Source organism: Lathyrus oleraceus, chromosome 7 (genome assembly GCF_024323335.1).
Source record: "Lathyrus oleraceus cultivar Zhongwan6 chromosome 7, CAAS_Psat_ZW6_1.0, whole genome shotgun sequence".
Lineage (NCBI taxonomy): Eukaryota > Viridiplantae > Streptophyta > Magnoliopsida > Fabales > Fabaceae > Lathyrus > Lathyrus oleraceus.
In genome coordinates this window covers 193,262,270-193,275,822 of record NC_066585.1, presented here as the reverse complement: position 1 = coordinate 193,275,822, position 13,553 = coordinate 193,262,270, and the positions used below count along the sequence as shown (strand labels likewise).

General features: G+C 34.9%; 1 non-coding gene across 1 annotated transcript; it reads left to right on the top strand.

The window, feature by feature from the left end:
• Positions 1-5,989: 5,989 nt before the first annotated feature.
• TRNAT-AGU (transfer RNA threonine (anticodon AGU)) lies at positions 5,990-6,063 on the top strand. Its single transcript has one exon. It is a non-coding gene; the product is annotated as a tRNA-Thr (tRNA).
• Positions 6,064-13,553: the final 7,490 nt, after the last annotated feature.

Genomic DNA, 13,553 nt, shown 5'->3' with positions numbered 1-13,553 from the left:
TATATTATGATTTTATTTGGTAACTTTTTGTTTTCAGAAAGTATAGGTAATTCTTTGAATATAATGTATTTACCTTTATTACGCAACATTAATAAGGTAAACACTTATAGTTGGGGTTCAGCTGTGTTGGCCCATCTATATAGTGCAATGTGTAGAACTGCAAAAAAGAATACTTGTACTTTTTTTTCATGTGCGTATTTGCTTCAAGCTTGGGGGTGGTCAAGAATGTCGTCGCTCGCCTCGATAAATGAGCGCTCATTCGTGTTCCCGTTTGCAACCAAGTAAGTCTAACACTTTACCATTCACAACTTAGTTAATTATATGTATTATTATAATTAACAGTAAATAATATTTTTCACTTCTTTTTATTATCTTAGGTGGTCAGTAAGGGGAATGAACTACAACAGGTGTCCGAAACACGCTATTGTAGTATATCGAAATCTATTGGACCACATTGGACGTGACGATGTAATAATCCTACCGAACTATATTTTAATTTAAAAATACTTCTCAAATTATTTTCCATCTAACCATTTTGTATTGTTTTATAGTTTTTTTGGAGGCCATATTTGGGTCTGAATCATGATGTGAAGCATGACGATGCTGCCGTTTGGACAGCGAAGACACCTATTTACCGATTCACTACGGTGGAAATGCACCAAAGTGATCGGGTCAAACTACAATTCAGAATGCTACAACAGATTCTAGAATCTCCCACGCGTTTGGGGAATTGGCATCAAAAAGGGTCGATGCACAGTGGGATTATTCTGACTGGAGAGACTTTGCAAAAGACATGTGTCGTCGATGGAGGAATCGACGACAACACATCTTGAACGAACCAACCATCCAAGGTGCAAGACCCACTTAACAATATATGGCATGGTTTAGGTCGGTAACAACTCAACAATTTGTATCTGAGTCGCGGTATTTGATGGATCCACGCCAACTTGCTTCGTCATCATATGCCCCACAATAATTCACCACCCAACACCAATGTGAACCCACCCAAACCCAACAACCAACCACACAGCATCAACCGACCACATACACACAACAACAAAACGACTCAATGGCCCAATTTGGCCAACTATAGTACGCCCCAGGAACCATTGCTTCGTTTCCAAAACGACTCAATGGCCCAATTTGGGCAACTATACCGTCCCCAATTCACCCAACCCCAATGCCTTAACTAGGATGACGTGGGCACTGAACTCCATTACGGAAGCGTCGTTGGCCAGAGCCCCTCCGGATATTGGGAGCAAATGATGACACATCTGTCAAATACCGCTAGAACTTCTGCCGGACCTTCCAACCAGCCATCACTCAATCAGGCCAGCACCCAAAGACCACAAACACCTCAAGAAAATCGTGGGAGACCTCAGAGACAAACTAACGCACCGGGATGTGGAACCGGCGGACGTTATAATCGGGTCGGTCATTAGTTTATTGTCAGTCCAATATAATCAATTATTACATATTCAATGAATTTATTTATTTTCATTACTATTTCTTATTTATTAAATAATAAAAATTAAATATTGAAAATTAAAAAAATTAAAAAAACTAAAAAAAAACTTTTAAAAAAAATAGGGGGGTGTATGCGGCAGATGAATTGACGCATACACAGCAAGCAAATACACTCAGGCGCCACTAGCATTGGCGCCTCCTGATGAGGCACAATGCAGGCGCCACTAGCATTGGCGCCTCCTCATGAGGAGCCCAATGCAAACGTCAATGCTTTATTGGTGGTGAGTCAATTCATTTGGCGCATCCTCTATCATTCTTGGTTATTTTGGTGATTTTTTTGAATAATTGGTTGTTTTGGATTTTTTTTTTGAAAAAAATGGTTATTTTGAAAAAAAATTGAATAATTGAGAGTGAGAATTTTAATTTTCATTAACAATAGATGAGGATTAACAAGATTAAGAGTGAAATATTGCAATTAAAAAATATTGTAAGTAATTACTATAATGCTATTAATGAAACCGTATTTTTTTTCATCAGTTTACCTCAATTGAAAATTGAAAAGTAAAACTAAAAATTGAAAATCAAAACATATTTTTGATAGTTTCAATTTTTTAGATTTTAAAACACTGAATTTTAAAAGTGTTTTTAGAAATAGTTTTGAGAAACAAATGTATCAAACAAATTTTTTGTTTTTCAAATTTTAAAAATTATAAAACTGTCTTTTAAAATAGTCTTAAACAGGCCCTTAGTGTTGGACCAAGATTTTAGAATAGAATCAAAATTATCTCAACATTCTCATTTGTTTATTTATTTCTGCAATAAACAAATAAATAAATAACAATTAATCAAATAATAAAAATATTTTTCTTTTAAAATTATTACTAATTATACTTATTTATTTAATCTTAATACATATTTATTTAGTTAATTAATAATAATCAAGTAAAATAATAATTAAAATAAATTAAATAAAAACAAAGAAAGGAAAAAAAGAAAATATTTTGGAGTTATATTATTATTAATTATTATTTAATTTTGATTAATATTAATTTTATAAAAAAAAACAAGTAATTAAATATAAGCCAAAAGAAATAGGCTCAATGGTGCAAAATAAGAAGAAACAACGGTAAAAAAAAGGGGTGTTAAAGGCAATTTGGTCCACCCGGGCCAAAAGAGGGAGAGTTAAAGTTTTGACTCTCTCTAGACTGTTGGATGTGCTGACCAGGGCAGGCAAGGATATTTGAAGGATAGGGTTAAAAACAGCAAAAACAAGAGACGGGGGGTTTATTTGACCCCTCTCAATCTCTCTCTCTCTTCACAAGTTACGCTTTGCAACTTCTCTCCCTCCCACCCAAAATCTGGCTATCTTCTCTGATGACCTCGTCGGAGAGGGGGTGGCGGCCAGCGGCGGCGCCATCCCCTCTCCGGTGGCGAACCTCCTTAGACCACCAAACCTCGAGCACCAACCCTAACTAAAATAAATTTCACCCTTTTTCCAAATCTAAAGCCCGTTTTACCAAAATCTCAACCAAACGACGGGATCGAAACTCCAAAAACCTTAAATTTCAAAATCAAACTTATGCCATAAATCAAACAGAACACGATGATCAACAATGATAAAAATGCATATGAAGAGGAAAAACAATTTTTATTTCAAACGAGTTCAAAATAAGTCCAAGCTTTAAAGGTTTACAACTCAACAAGCATTTAAGAGTTCAAATTATGAACGACATATTTAAGAATGAAGAATGAGTACCAAAGTACAGGTTAAAAGTTTTGTTTCCTTGCTATGTATTCTTTCTTTTCGTGTTCTGTTAGATTCCTTCTCCTCTATTTTGATCCGATCTCCTACCCCTTCATGTTGCTATTGTTGTTTGTGTGTTGTTGCAGTGAGGTATAGCTCTTCAGACTCTGAATTTCAATATAGGGTCGGCCCAAAATAATTTTGAGGTCCTGATCTAATCTTTCATGTTGAATTCTAATAAAAAGAATATTGAAAAAAATTATTATTTAAAAATTTTAAAATAGTGACTATTTCTTTGTTCTAGAGTTTGTATAGTTTTGAACAAGATTTTGTATAGGTTAAATTATATAATATTTTAGTTTTGAACAAGATTTTAGAATGGTAGAACCAAACTCAGATCATAACCATCAAGACATTGATATAGTGTCACCAGACCACTACATAAACATCAAACATGCATTTAATAAATAACCTATATAATAAATATTTAATGTATTTTTAATATTTGAGGCTCTCAAATTTTTGAAATCATGTACGGTGGCACACCTCGCACACCCACATGGTCGACATTGTTTCAATATGAAATTCATATTTGAAAATAGGATGAGCTTTAGTGTTAAGGAAATGGTTAGGGTTTATGTAGAAACTTTTGCAGAGTTTCTTTATATTTTTTCTGTCGCTTGTGAAATGAATAGTGCGCTAAATTTATAGAGAGTGAATAGGGAGGGAGGTCAAGGTGGATACGTGTGGGAATTGGTTGCAATATTTATGTACCTATGCTATTGATATGTGATGCTTTATGATATGTTAAATACTCTTTTTGCAAGGTACATGGCATGAAGATGGCATAACATTGGGGATTGAATGATGGAGCAGAGGTTACACGATGGAGGCCTGTTAGCTTTTAGCTTTCTTTTGAAATACTATGTGTACAAAAAAAACCATGAACCAATTATCTTACGACAAAAATGTATAATTAAAATGTATGTTTCTATTATATTTCATAGACCAAAATGTGTACCTTTATATAAAAGTATATAAAGAACGTATATTTCATTTTATGATTTTTTTAATATATATTTTTCATACTATGCTATATAAATTCAAAAGTGGACAATGCTAATGACTAAAAAATGCAATAAGAATGCTTCTAAATAAAATATAACAATAATGATTAATGTTGTTTAAAAGATTAGGATAGGATGTTCTAACTTTCAAGACGTTTCCTTGCGCTCTAAATATAAACACATAAAATGCATTAAGACAAAAATAGAATACAAGAGAAAAAAATGAAAGAAAACAATCACAAGGATTACAAGATGCAATGTACATTTTAATTGATTAAAAGCTAAAAGGTCATCCTTATGGTTTTGACTTTAAAGGTAAAAGGTGGTTTATAAAAGTCAAAAACAAAAAGGTTTAAACTATCAAGACCAAATAAAATCGTCATGATAGTGAAGATAAAAATGAATTGTGTAGGGCAATAAAATGATATGACAAAATTGGGGTGTGACAGTTGTCCATATTTAATTGTCTTAAATTTGGAAAAAAAATGAATTCTCACTGTGTTTATTCTTTCAGTGGAGTCGCAAGAATCGTCAGAGCATTATCTTATATGATATAATCGAGATATTCCAATAATGGAATGATACCTTAATCGTATTCAAATATTCTTCGAGAATACTAGTGAAGTATCTCAAAGAAAAGCTAATGAGATTCTCTAAATCAACAAAGCAGTGTCTTATATGATATAATCGAGATATTCCAACAAAGAATAATCTAATACGCGTGTGATTCACTTGGGTTATTAATCTGTTATTTTTTCATAACGAATTTATTTTAATTCAATCATGTTTCTCGTTGTCCACAATAACTCTCATCCCTTACAAAAATTATGAAACAAAGTATCAATATGGGAGTCCAATTCAGGATTATAAGGCTCATAACTAAGGCTTCCTTTTCAAATTATGAAAAGACATTCAATCAAAATAAAAGTATCAACCCTGTTAAAGTTTGATTGACAAGAGAGAATGTATGTGCACAACAAATTTATAACGTTTTGAATGAATATTTGGATTGGGTTTAATCAAACATAAGTCATGCCTTAATTGAATTAGGTATGTACATAATTTTGACTTAACATACTTATGTTGTCTTAGTTCGCCCATGGTTTATAATTTCTTAGATTTATGTTTGTATGTAAATTAAAATCATGTAAAGACTATTGAATTGAACTAACATGATATCTAAACTTAAAATCGAAATAATCACATACACGAATGTTTTCCTTTTGCAGAATATTGTTGTAGGATAATAATAATGTCAATAATAATTCTCCCAACTATGAAGCTATCATTATTGGGCAAAATAATCTTAGGTATCATTCTTTAGACTCTTAGATATAAATTTTATCAAAATCTTGTAGATCATGTTACAAAGAGCTATTGGTAGGAATTTAGAGGCTTTTGAAGGATAACACATTTGAAAATAATTAATTGAATATTGTTAACATTGGTAATGATCTCTAGGCTAAAAGTATCTTTTTGGCTAAATCAAAGATTAAAGAATAAAAAATATTCCATATTTCTTGAAGAAATCGGAATGGGTGAAAATCAAAGTTTTAAAAACCAAGAATATCCTTATTTTTCTTGACTCTTTACTTCAATGAATTTCTCTTCTCATTTTTTTATGCACCATCTCCCGTAATAATGCATGAGAACAAAATTAACTTAAGCAAACATATGTGATAACTTTAACTATATAGAAATTAAACAAATAGCTTTCATAGCTCAGTTGGTTAGAGCACCCGTTTAGTAAGCGGGAGGTCTTGAGTTCAACTCTCAATGAAAGCAAATATTATTTTATTTGTAACATTTTTCAAAGATGAAAACACACAATGTTTGATTTTGGAAAATATGTGTTTGAGCAAGAAGCAAATTTGCTCATTGATTTTCGGAAATATGTTGTGAAACTTCCGATTGGTTTTTCATCCTTAATTTGCAGGATATTATTGTCAAAAGAGTGACTTCATTAGTGGTGTTTCTTTTACTGATGAATTCAGTATATTTATTGATGAGGAAATGCTTGATGTGGCTTTTATGTGTAGACATCTGAGATGAAAACACACAATGTTTGATTTTGGAAAATATGTGTTTGAGCAAGAAGCAAATTTGCTCATTGATTTTCGGAAAGAGTGACTTCATTAGTGGTGTTTCTTTTACTGATGAATTCAGTATATTTATTGATGAGGAAATGCTTGATGTGGCTTTTATGTGTAGACATCTGAGATGAAAACACACAATGTTTGATTTTGGAAAATATGTGTTTGAGCAAGAAGCAAATTTGCTCATTGATTTTCGGAAATATGTTGTGAAACTTCCAATTGGTTTTTCATCCTTAATTTGCAGGATATTATTGTCAAAAGAGTGACTTCATTAGTGGTGTTTCATTTATTGATGAATTCAGTATATTTATTGATGAGGAAATGCTTGATGTGGCTTTTATGTGTAGACATCTGAGATGAAAACACACAATGTTTGATTTTGGAAAATATGTGTTTGAGCAAGAAGCAAATTTGCTCATTGATTTTCGGAAATATGTTGTGAAACTTCCAATTGGTTTTTCATCCTTAATTTGCAGGATATTATTGTCAAAAGAGTGACTTCATTAGTGGTGTTTCTTTTATTGATGAATTCAGTATATTTATTGATGAGGAAATGCTTGATGTGGCTTTTATGTGTAGACATCTGAGATGAAAACACACAATGTTTGATTTTGGAAAATATGTGTTTGAGCAAGAAGCAAATTTGCTCATTGATTTTCGGAAATATGTTGTGAAACTTCCAATTGGTTTTTCATCCTTAATTTGCAGGATATTATTGTCAAAAGAGTGACTTCATTAGTGGTGTTTCTTTTATTGATGAATTCAGTATATTTATTGATGAGGAAATGCTTGATGTGGCTTTTATGTGTAGACATCTGAGAACTCACATTCTCAAGGAAATCATTGATGAAGCCAAAACTTATTAGGAAATCAGTGTCACATCCAAAATGAGAAAAGGCATCTCTTAAGGCCTTATAAAAATGTTGATTTTATTAATTGTGGGTGCCTTTTCTTCTCAGACTGTTGTTCCTGATGTCGAGAAATATGTTATGCTAAAAAATTAAAATGAAGATATTCAAGTGCTAATGAGGAAGTTGGTGGTGAGGATGTGTACAACACTACTTCAAGTGATGACTTTTTTACCTTGTCCTAGTGATTTGTTTGTTCAGATATGTCATGTACTAATGACCACTGATTTAGTGAATTTTCTTTCATTTGGCTTATACCTTCCAATATGTGACATTTCTCCGAATTCGGTTAACAATACGCTGCTCTGAACTGGATTAACAATTATTTATGTTATTTACTTTTTTATTTTTTATTCTCTCCTTTTAAATCGTATTGTCTCACACATCCTCTCAACATTGGATGTGACATCTTGCCACTAATCAAACAGAATTTCAGTATATGCTTGTAATATTAGAATAAGATAATGTAGGATACAAAAATAGAATAATGGAAGTAACTATATCAGGAATGGAGAATCACTTCTAAGAAAAAGAAAAGAAAAGTATTAAAATGCAACAAGTTTGAGTAAGAATGGAGAATTTAGTGTCTCATTGTCACTCATCTCAAAAGTTGGTTGATCTCATATTCTTAGAAAAAGAAAAAGAAAAAGAAAAGGAATGCAATATGCCCATTGAGCCTAATAATGAATACCCCGTAAAAAAACCACTGGGATAAGTACATAACTAAAATAAAAGAGGATTCTTAATCCACCCCAAAAGTTTCTTAGCCACAAAATGAAAATACATAAATGCCCTCATATTTCAGAAATGTTAGACGATAGATTTTTTTCGCCGCTACTAGATGTGATACATTTGACTTCTGCATGAACCTACTCACCATACCTACACTGTATGCTAAGTCAGGCCTTATATGACAACGGTATCAAAGTGACCCAATAGGTCTTCTATATTGGGTTAGGTCGACCTCATCTTCATTTGAATCTTTCGACAGTTGTAATATGGGCTCAGCTGGAGTCGAAGTTAGGTTGGAATATTGCATCTCAAATCTCTTGAGTATTTCCCCTGCATACCTTCTTTGATGCATCATCAAACCTCTACCACTCTTGTAGAATTTGATGCCAAGGAAATATGAAATGTCACCCAAATCTGACATTTTGAATTCCTTGTTGAGATCATCTTTGAAGTCTTCGATCTCCTTTTTGCAGCTACCAGTTATCAACAGGTCATCGATATAGAGACATAGTATAAGCAATTCACTATTGCTTCTTCTTACATATACTCCATGTTCAGATTTGCACTTCACAAATTCCTTCTCCCTTAGAAAACCATCTATCTTCTAGTTCCAAGCTCTTGTAGCTTGTTTAAGTCCATACAGGGCTTTATGCAACATGTACACCTTTCTTTCTTCGCCATGTTTCACAAATCCAGCTGGTTGTGCAACATAAACTTCTTCTTCTAAGGTGCCATTATGGAATGCACATTTCACATCCATCTGACACATCAGCCAGTTGTTCATGTTTACTAGACCAACAACCAATCTGATTGTTTCGATCCTAGCAACAGATGCAAAAACTTCATCGAAGTCGATTCCTTCTTTTTGAAGAAATCCTTTCGCCACAAGTCTCACCTTGTGTCAAGTCACTTTTCCTTTGGGATTCAACTTCAGCTTGTATAACCACTTCACACTGATTGCCTTCTTGTTTTGGGGAAATTCGACAAGTGACCAAGTGTTGTTGACTTCGATTGACTTCATCTCTTCGTCCATTGTTTTCATCCACTTTTAATCTTTCAATGCCTCAGCTACATTGACAGGTTCCACATCTACGTAGAAAGAATAATGTAACAGCTCACCTTCTTCATCGGCCACATCATCTGATGTAATCACATATTCTTGCAACCTTGCAGGCATGTGTCTTGTACTTTGAGGTCTGCTGATCGGTCACCATTTCCATTGAATTCCCACCGTTAATACCGACATATTTTCATCACTTTGGTAAGATTTATGTTTGTTTTTAGTTGCTTTGGAGTCATTTATCATGTTTTGTTGGTTTGGTATCACATTGCATTCGATTACAAGTTTATGTAAAAAAGATCTCGTTTATGCTTCGTTTGGTAGTGTCATTGTTACAGGCCATTGCACAGGTTTAAAAGCAATAATGGTGAAGTTATGGATACTCAGAAAGGCAAAAATATGAAGAAACAACAGGTCAACACGGGCACCCGTGTGCCACAACACTGCCCGTGTTGTTGATCAGGCAGAGCAAAATGGGAGAAGAAAAACAGAGATCAACACGGGCACCCGTGTGTCACCACACGGCCGTGTTGATTAAAACAATGGATTAACACGGGCACCCGTGTGGAGGAACACGGCCTGTGTTGTTGCCTCTGTAGCTTGTGCTGAAAATAATTATAATGGAGAGCAACACGGGCACCCGTGTGGTGACACACGGCCGTGTTAATTGGACGCAGCTTGGAAACCCTAACTTTTGCTTTGTGAACCGATTCTGCTCATTAAGGGTAGTTTGGACCTTTTGCTTTGAAGAGATTCATCTGAAGCTATAAGAAGGCTTGGAAGAGAAAGAAGAAGGCACTTTTTGACGGACGAAAGAAAACATAGCATTGGAAAAGATAGCTAATACGAAGGATTTGAAGACGTCGAGATTCAAGGGCATCAACCATTGAAGATCAAAATCTCCTCATTCTTTGTAATGTCTAATCTTTACATTATGAGTTCTTTAAGTACTATGAGAGGCTAAACCCCCTGATGCTAGGGGGTGCTCCTGATGTTATCGCATGTTATGAATTTGAACAAATGATTTCTTGATTACTATGTTACGTATTTCAATTCAATTGTGTGATGTTATTATGCTTTTGTATCAGACAAATACAAATTGATCTATGACTTTCAATAACAGGATTGTGATTGTTAGGGTTTTCACACAATTGGGTTTATGAATGCATCATCTAGGACTAGTAACTTTCGTAAATCATCGTAAACCTTGATATTTTGTATGATTAAAACCAATGATTAATTGAATGGACATTTGAGTAAGAATTGGTAGTTTAATAGTTTCTTCCTTAAGGACTTAAGTAAGAACATTCTGAGGTTAGGTGATTGAATGTTTCAGATGTATTGAGGAGATCTTGACTGAATTCATAACCGGTTAACTCAACCACTCACCCTTGCATCTTTTATCTTAATCAATTATTTTTACTATTTTTGTGTTCACTATTATAAATCTCAAAACAACCAAACCATTATCTTTGTGTGCTGATAGAATCAAATTAAAATAAGTATTTCCTACGCAATCCTTGAGATCGATACTTGGAAATAAAACTCCTTGTAGATGTTTAATTGGTTGCATTGTATGGTAAAACACTAGCTGGATTCTAATGTCTTGACTGATGTCATGACATGTTGTGGAGATGTTTGTTTGACTGCATTGTATGTTAGAATATCTAACTATACTCTGATGTCTTGGCTGATGTCATGACATTCTGAGTAGTGTACTGCAGGATTAGCTAATACAGGATTTATTGAATGTCAAACTGGATGTTATGACATTCATCCCTGTCAGCATTTATGCTTTGACATTTATTATTGTACGCTGATACTGAAGCATGGACAGATTGATTCTGTACAGTACATCAAATTGTACAGTCTGTTTTCAAGAAAAATAGACTTAGCATATGGTCCTTGATTTGGATGTCAAACTGAATGTTGTGACATTCATTCCTGACAGCATATGCTATATTGTAGGTTGTTTAGTTTTTCTGTTTCAGCATTTTTCTCAGGCTATTCTTCAGGGATTCAACAGCTGAGAGAAAATCCAGGAAACCAACAACCAAGCTACAATCAATGAACCTAACAAATAGCCTATTTGTTAGTAACCTAGATATGGAATTTAGGGGAACTCGCGTGACCTTAATTTCAGGAAGATACAAGTTCAAGGCCCAAGTGCTGCAATATAAAAGGATGGCAATCCTTCATTCAGAACTGGGGATTTTTAGGCGTGAAGATTTAGGGTGTCCAATATACTTCACTGTTGTATTTTTGTGTGTCTTGTATTAGACGTATCTTGTAAGCCAAGCTTTTATCACTGAGATGATTGCATTGGTATAGGGTGTTCATTGAGTTGTAAGTGTTGTGTCACTCTAAGCTTTTAAGCGTGAGTGTTGTGTATCTTGATTAAAGCTGTTAAGCACAATCAAGAGTTGTTTGAAGTGTGACTTCATACTTGTCTTTAATATTGATTAAAGGTAGTAATCACTGAGGTGATTGAGGGGGAGTGAGTAGGAACTCTGATCTTAGTGTAAGATTGAAATTGCATTGGGTAGGTATTAAGTGATAGGGTTAAACAGTTGGTTTAAGGTCTGAATTAATACTACTAATAGTGGATTTCCTCACTGGCTTGGTAGCCCCCAGACGTAGGTCATGTTGGACTGAACTGGGTGAACAATTACTTGTGTTATTTACTGCACTTACTTTTAAGTTCTGCATAATTCTTGTCTGCGCAGAATTGGATGTCATAACAACCCGTGTGACATCGAAAGTCTGATAACTAGAATTTCACTCCTTATTACTACATCGGTAAAAATAGTACACTTGCTATTTTTCCGATCAAGTTTTTGGCGCCGTTGTCGGGGATTGCCAAAGTACCTATTTTAATTTTTATTCTATTGAAATTTTGTTACTCGTCAACCAAAATTTTATATGTGACAATCTTGTTATTCAAGCCTAATATTTGTCTAACTAGTTTATGCGAGGTAAGGCCTCGGCGGATTTTTCTTTTGACGCAGATCCAGAAAGAACTCTTCGCGCTAGACTGAGACAAGCTAAGCGAGAAAAATTGGAATTAGCAGAGAAAGCAGAAGAGGAAGTTGTTTCAGTGCACTCAGAGAATTCAGATTCAGACGCGGAAATAGTTCCTGAAGTCATGGCTGCAAACCCACCACCACCACCACCAGAGAGACTCCTCGGTGACTATGGTGGAAACAACACTCCGGGTGGTCGTATGACAATTGTCAACCAACCGGTAAATGTCGACCAATTTCAGCTGCATCCCAGCATAATTAACCAACTCGAAAGGCGGTCCTTTTCTGGAAGAGTGAATGAAGATGCCAAGAAGCATCTCCAAAGGTTTTTAACTATGAGCACAACGTTGAAAATGCCTGGACATAACGAAGAAGCAATAAGGCTTCGTATGTTCCCATTCACTTTAGCAGATGAAGCCGAAGAGTGGTTCTATTCCTTACCTGCTGGCAGTATCACTACATGGGAGGAGATGGAAACAACATTCTTGCATGAATATTTTCCTGCATCAGTGTCACTGAGAAAAAGATACGAAATCCTAAACTTCAAGCAGAAGGAGGGTGAGTCATTAGGAGATGCCTATAAAAGATTCAAGAGAATTCTAGTGGCTTGTCCTACTCACAACATGGATGAAACTGAGCAGATGCAAATGTTTGTTAATGGTCTTCGAATTCAAACGAGACAAATCCTTGACTCAGCAGCTGGTGGCTCAGCTAACTTTGCAACAGCCACCGGTATGAAGATAATTGAAGCAATTGCCTCAAATGAGCATCTGGAGTTGTATGATAGGGTGTCAAGCAAATCTGCATTAATTGATTTGAAGCTTGAAACAAACAAGCAGGTAAAAATTGAAGAAGCAGTTGTTGCAGAGGTGGAGAAAAGGTTGAAGGCACTAAACATAGGTGCTCAAAAGGTGGCTCAAGTACAACAGGTACCTAACGATGTGTGTGGCATTTGTAATGGACCACACAATACTGTTCATTGCTTTGCAACACCATAGCAGATAGAAGATATCAAGTTTTTAAAGCAAAACAATCCCTACTCCAACACATACAATCCGGGGTGGAAGAATCATCCCAACTTTGCATGGGGGGATCAGAAAGGGAATGTGCAACAGCAAGTGCAAGGCCAATATCAAAACCAATATCAGCAACAGCAACAACAAGTCCCAAAGAAGGCAGATTGGGAGATTGCAATTGAAAAGATGGCAGCTCAAAATATGCAATTTGAAGAAGAGACTAGAAATAATCAGAAAAACACCACCGCCTCCCTAAAGAATCTCGAAGTTCAGCTGGGGCAGATAGCACAGCAACTGGCAAGTTCTCGAACACCAGGTTCCCTACCAAGTGAAATAGTTCAAAATCCGAGAGGTCAGGAGAATGTTAATACTGTCACGACGACAGAGAAAAAGGAGGCTAAAAAGAAAAAAATTATATCACCGAGCGAACCGATTAGAGA